At 43.9% G+C, this 6,000-nt stretch overlaps 1 protein-coding gene across 1 annotated transcript in view; it reads left to right on the plus strand.

Moving 5' to 3' along the window:
- Positions 1-6,000, plus strand: part of stxbp5l (syntaxin binding protein 5L) — a 310,130-nt gene that overhangs the window by 15,183 nt on the left and 288,947 nt on the right.

Consider the following 6,000-nt stretch of genomic DNA (forward strand, 5'->3'; position numbering starts at 1 on the left):
CCAACTCAGGAGTGACTGACGGACGCTCCATCCCGCTCTCCGTCGGCAACCGGGTGGAGTAGTAAGACATTTAGCTTGTTAAACCTCGCAATGCTTGCGCCTATTCTTCATAGCATGTGCAGGACCAGATTGCGCTGTGGCAGTGTTCTACTGATGGTATTTTAGTATTGGGTTGTATTTTTTATGGATCCCCTCTATTAACGGCAAAAAGCAAGCAACGCTACTCTTCCTGCAGGTTCCTCCAAAACATAAGAACATGAACATAATACATAGACATCAATAGACAAGAAACAGCTGCAAGTGACAGAATCTACTAATAACGATTAAAAAAAAAGAAAAGGCACTTTAGCGCTACAGTACATGTCATATACAATACACAAACAAATCTAGGTCAAAATAGGGAGAGCGGCAGCTGCCATGCACAGGGTGTTGCTTTATCTGTGTTTTTGAAACCAGGATTGTGCTGTTTATTGAGCAATATGAGATGGAACGGAGTTCAATCTAAAATGCGCTCTGATATATTAGTGTACACATTCTGAAGTTTGTTCTGGATTGGGGGACTCTGCGTGTATAAAGAAACCTTTTGGTTGGCAATTGTCTGTGAGCGGTAAGTGTTTGTGTAACAAGCTGGTGTGAAAGTTGATATTGCAAACTAATTTGGAATTTTAAAACACATGAATGTTTCTCTATTAAAAGAAGTCACAGATGCAGTCAGTCTCTCCTCAACTACTTAAGCAGAGAGAGCACTGGCACTGCATAGTATTATATATTTAGCCATTCTGATACACTGACGGGGCAAGACATGTCGCTCTGATTTGGCCAGCTGCATAGCGACTTATTAATAGTATTTCCGTTGCAGCACTCCGACCCAACGACTAGACATAATCAAGCATAAGACCAAACTAGAGCCTGCAGGACTTGATTTTGTTGGGTTGGTGTCAGTTTGGTGTTTAGAGATGTGATTCAATCTCTCCCCTTATTCCCGAGTCCTGTATGTCCCCACTTGCGTTCAAGATGTCCATCAATTGAGTCACACCCTGACCGATAGAGAGCCCTCCGGGCTTCATCTTTATGGCTGTAGATAGGTCAGAGGCGTGTACTAAGCGGGTTTCTAGTTTATTTATTTTTCATGTACTAAGGACTGTAGTATGGTTCCCAACTTGAGCAGCTAGAGCGTTGCCTTAATTGTGGGATCACTCCTTAGACTCGTTCGGTCCTTTTCCCACCTGCGTTGTGGATATCGTTCTCGTTAGTCGCTTAATATGTGCGATTACGTACTGCACGTTCATTTATTTATTTGTTGTTTTGAAGTTTTCATCCTTTAATAAATATGTGCGAACTCTCACGCAGACGCAGGCGCCGTTGGTCCCGCCTCTATCTTAAGTTATAAGCAATCATGACAATTGATTCCTGTTACCAAGAAAGTGAAGGGGTAACCTGAACTAGAAGTTACTATTCGCCCCGTAGCACGTCAACTTCAGTCATCATATGAAGTGCTTCGAGAGGATATCAAGTCCCACCTTACGCCCGAACTCCTAGAAATATTACATTTTAGTCACTTTAGCAGACGCTACTCATCCCAGAAGGTCCATACTATATTCATATCTTTCTTATGACTTAGACCCTCACTACCAATTTGCGCAATACCCCCACAGATCACGGATTGATCTATCGCAACTAACCGTATCCCATCGAAGAAGGCGAATACTTTATGTAAGAGAAAGATGTTCATTGGATTACAGCTCAGCCTTTCAACACCTTATAGCCTTCAGCTCATCACTAAGCTATGCTGACACTGGTCTAAACCCCAACCTGTTGCAAACTGGTCACGGAAGACCTTGAGGGCGCGAGCCCGCTAGCGGAAAGAACGAAACCCGGTGAGGTAACTCAAGGTAACACTCCGCCACCGTCGTGTTTTCTTTTACCTAAACACTTAGGGCACCACAAGGGTGCGGTTGCTCAGCCCTCCCTCTTCTGATACTCTTCTGTTCACCCATGGACTGGCGTAGCCACGCATCGTCTACCAAAACTTCAAGTCATTAATTTGCCAGAAGGACACTATCTATGATTACGGGCACTGTACCAACAATACAAGACACCTTACAGGAGTAGAAGTAGGGCACTCGGTGGAGAAGTGAACGAAAAGATAAAATGATCAACCTGAGCGGTTCTCCTTTCCGTCATTCCAATGCAACTTGAGTTAGGAAGGACGCATGTATCTTTGTAGTGAAAATGCGGGTATTTGTACCACCGCTCCAAAGGTGTACATTAAAGTGAAGCTCAAACGGTGATATTCGAAATACTCTTCTTTTGAATGAATTTACCCATCTACCAATTAGGTGCCTTGCTTCGCAAGGAATGGAAAAATCTCCCTGTCTTTGTTGGCGCTTGAAACACTGGTTACGGAAATCCACTCGTCCGACTGAATAGCACGCTACAGATATTGTAGTGTGGGAGAAGCAGAAGTATGACACGTATTGAGTTGCAGAATATCCAAAACTGTTATAAACACTATTATTGCACACGAGTTAGATACATGTGACTTAATTACCTGTTTATCAGTATTCAACCACTACAGTTATTGAAGACACCCCTGATCTAATTCCACGTCACAAGGTTTCGTACACTCCATCATTCAGATCTTTTCAACGCTATTTGTCTACAAGTTCTACTCGCTTTAGGAAACAATAACTTGAAAGCAACATCGATTAAATCGACTATAATAAACCACATAGTGAATCATTGTACTATACCAAAAAAGTGTTAAACACAGATACAAAATATAATTTTATATATTTATTGATCCGTCTTCAAAGGAGGCACCCCTTCGCCTTCTAGGACTAGCTTGCTGCCCAGCATCTTCCATTGTTCTAATCAGGACCAGCTGCATGAGGTGTCACGACTGCGAATCCGCATTTCATAATAAACAGGCTAGTGACTCTTTGTTAACAAAGTTCCAGTGTGGGGAGATTTCTTCCTGATCTTTAATCGTGTTTTGAGCCAAGTCTAGTTATGCCTAGGTTAGACACTAGAGTAGCCGGTGGTTCGATTACAGAAGACTGGCAGGCTAGTTTTGCTTAAAAGGACCAAGTCCAATTAGTGGAACAGAACAGCTTCCAAATAACCAAAAGAGAACGGACAGTCCACATACATTTCCTTGTATGGACGCATACATCCATCAAGTGCTATAGTGATACAACCCTGGCTCTCATAGGTGCCGCCATAAGGAATAAAAGAGGAAATCCAGAGTTCTAGCAGGGATAAATAATCATTTGAGTTACCAGTCTCAGAGGATTCGGCAAATTCTGTAACTGCACCTCAGACAATCCAATGCAGCACCAATATTAAATAGCTTTCACAGAGTTCAAGAACTGTCAGAGGAGACTGCGAATCATCCCATCTGGTTTGCACTTAGTGGGACATAGTGGTTACAGCGTTGGCCAGTAACCGTGCAAAATGCAAATATTTAACAAAACCTGTTTTACAGAATAATAACGTAACACTTGTGGAAAAGTCAAAGGGATCTGGAATACTTTCCGAATGCACTGTACAATTGACTTTTTCCCACATTTTGTTTTGTTACAGCCTTATTCTTTGAAATTTGATTTGAAATTGTTTTTCACTCATTAATCTACACACATGCCCATTATGACAAAGCAAAACAGAATTTTTTTACGCTTTGCATTTTTGCACGGTTTACTGGCCCAACGCTCTTAACCTCACTTTTTCTCCCTCTCTCTTTCTCTTCACATCCATGCCTATTCTAGCTAAGCTCCATCCACTTATCACGCTCTCTATCACACACACGAACATACACCACCCACACACACCCACACACACACAATATCCCCATGCAACCCTGCTCTCAACTTTTGGATGGGGCACTCTCAACAGCTGGGGTCACCCCAAGTACTATATCTACTGTTACTGAATAAGTTGACCAACCTCTGTAGTTCTGACAGGAGAGGCTTTTCATGACAAACTATATTCACACACCTGTTCACGCGTTTCATCACCGACATTAATAGTTGGCCAAAGCCTACAAGATAAAGAGCGGTAAGACACGTGTGCTAGCTTCCCACACACTAGAGGAAGAAGAAATGTCATGGACTAAGGAAGTAGTAAATGTCTTGGAACCCACCCACACACACCTGGAATCTTCTGGATTGACACTATTAACGAACAAAGTATTTATCCTCTGAGCATAATACCAAAGAGACTAATGAATGAGTAAAAGGTGGGGTAGTGACCGACCTGTTCATTCATTCAAACGAGGCACAATTCCCTATAGGTGTGTGTGTGCGGGTGTTTGTGCGTGTGCGTTGCGTACGTGTTCTCCTTCGGGATCTTTTGACGACTGACCTCAGGACCCTCCACCCTCATTACCCCAGAAAAGTTTGTGCTGCCTTCCGGGAGAGGATTTCCTCTGCGCACTGCCTCATTCATCCATTCCCCTCTTCCCACCCCCATTCATAGATTTTCCTATTCCAGGCTTAGCTGTTAAATAGAATAAGCATTTAACAAAATGACATCGAAAAGTTATTAATAGCTCTATCTGTTACTTGGTAGAACCAACATTTCAAATCAATACACACTTAGCGTGTAGCTCAGCTCACACTCCCGCCCTCCGTTACTGTCTCGCCTTACCCACCAGGGGTGGGGGGGGGGGGCCCAGGAAATAGTGTGAAGGTTGTGACAACACCAAGGTGCCCAGATGTGCTGCTACACAGTTAAGTGCACTCTGTATTTAATTTAACGTTTGGGCGTGCTATGGCTCCTAAGCATTTCACCTCTGCGCCAACTTGACCAGAAGGCACCACCTCGTCTTTTTACCTTGGAATTTTACTGCCTGTTGTGTACAGCGGTTCAATGAATGATTTTCAAACAACACCTGCGCGTTTTCTGTCACTTGAACCATTACCATACAAAAAAATGTGATGTTCGGTAATAGGAGCCTAGGCCAGTGTTTCCACACTCCAGTTTCCTTCAGTACCCTCAACAGCACACATTTTCGTTGTTAGCCCCGGACAAGCCACACCTGATTCAAACATTTCATCTAATATTCAACCTCAATGAGTTTGAATCAGGTGAGTTGTGTGCTGGTGGGGTTACTCGACGATGTGGGAAACACTGGCCTAGGCTAATAAACAGGTTTAGCTCAGGGATTTTGTGGGGCAAGTTTGAGTAGCTTAAGATTGCAGGGGGAAATACTGTGTAATTACAAATACAGACACAATAAGAATGTATAAGTCTGCAGGGATCTTGCCTGGCCTACCACGTGGTAATTCTCCAGCGCTTTCTCCAGGTATGCAGGAATCTGATGCTCCTCTTGCAGCATCCACCTCCTCGGTTTGGGAGTGAACTTGCCTGCTCTCCTTCATCTTCCCATTGTTCAATTTTATCCCCCTACTTTCTCCTCTGCTTGAGCTTACTAATCGTTATACCGGTCTTCCTCGCTCCTCAATTATTATTTCAGGAGATCCAAAATCCCCCCCCCCCCTCTCTCTTTGGGTATAGGAATTAATCGCGTCAGTCACGCCTCCAAAATTACATCAGCGGGGCTGCAATGGGCGCGAGCATTCTAAAAATAGCTCCACGAAAATCACATCAGCGGATAAGTACCGCAGGTCGCTCCGCTCGCTCGCTCAACTTTTTATGGGGCTATAATGGGGAGGAAGGAACAGCCCGTTATGTCATCGATTCTACAACACTAAAAGAAACTGTCTGCGGAGAAGACAACAACCCACCACCACTTTACAAGCCATTCCTTTCTACCACTTGTGTTTAGCCTACTAATGCACATCGCCCGAAAGCACATAGATTTCTGGGACAAGAGGAGAGACAGAGAGCCGGGGAGCTATAGCAACGCACGGAGCACGGCGGACCGGTAATTGAATGAATACATCGCACCACTGATGCGGCGTCTCATCAGCGGTGCACACCATTACGGAATAGGAAGCGACATGAAAGTCACAGAACTACAGTAGTAGAATCTCTCTC

This window comes from Salvelinus sp. IW2-2015, linkage group LG36 (genome assembly GCF_002910315.2).
Source record: "Salvelinus sp. IW2-2015 linkage group LG36, ASM291031v2, whole genome shotgun sequence".
Classification (NCBI taxonomy): domain Eukaryota; kingdom Metazoa; phylum Chordata; class Actinopteri; order Salmoniformes; family Salmonidae; genus Salvelinus; species Salvelinus sp. IW2-2015.